Source organism: Eimeria mitis, genomic scaffold (assembly GCF_000499745.2).
Source record: "Eimeria mitis Houghton genomic scaffold, Emh_scaff112, whole genome shotgun sequence".
Classification (NCBI taxonomy): domain Eukaryota; phylum Apicomplexa; class Conoidasida; order Eucoccidiorida; family Eimeriidae; genus Eimeria; species Eimeria mitis.
Genome location: NW_013567706.1, coordinates 34,203 through 35,056, shown reverse-complemented (window position 1 = coordinate 35,056; position 854 = coordinate 34,203).

Sequence of the window (854 nt, the reverse complement as noted above, 5' to 3'; positions counted from 1 at the left end):
GCACCTCCACGCACTTCTCGAGTCCTGACGATCCCCCCGCTGCAGAGCAGCAGCAGCGCGAAACCCCACAGCAGCAGCAGCAGCAGCATTAACAACGACAGCAGCAGCAGCAGCACCCGTGCGGTGTATCGTCAGCTCGGCTCTCTGTATTGTATTGTTGGAATAAACGAAGAAGAAGTTCCTCTGGTTACAGGTGAAGTAATTGAGTTGTGGCTGCGTGTGCTGTCTCAGCTGCTGGGTGTAAGTTCTGCTGCAGCAGCAGAAGGGGGGGCCCTAGAAACACAGATGTCGCTACACCTAGAGCGGGCTCTGCTGCTGCTTGATGCGATGCTGCAGCAGGGATATTTGGTGTGTACAGACAGCAATCTGCTGCTGCACAGAGTGCGCAACCTTCTTAAACAAGACTGAGGCCGCTACCGCTGCTGCTGCTGCTGCTGCTGCTGCTGCTGCTGCAGCGCATCTTGTCTTCTGCTGCTAGGTTAATCAGAACGGCTTAGGCTTGTGTGGGGTTTAATCCGTTACAGCTACGAACGGCAGCAGCAGCGGCAGCAGCAGCAGCAGCAGCATCTGCTGCTGCTGCTGCTGCTGCTGCAGTAAGCAGGATGTGTGTTCAGGTGTATAGGCACCTCAGCTGATGAAGCAGCGAGGAAACAGCACTGCTTATAGTTTAGCGGTGAGAGTTGTTGTGTACAGATGTATTTTTGTGTATTATATTTATATTAATATCCTTTTTTGTTTATTTATTTTATTATTAAAAACATACAAAAACTCTTTTTCTTTTCTTAAACTTCTGCTGCTCACCCAGCAAGCCAACTGCTTTCTATGTAACGGGCGGCCTTGAGCTCTCATCGGCC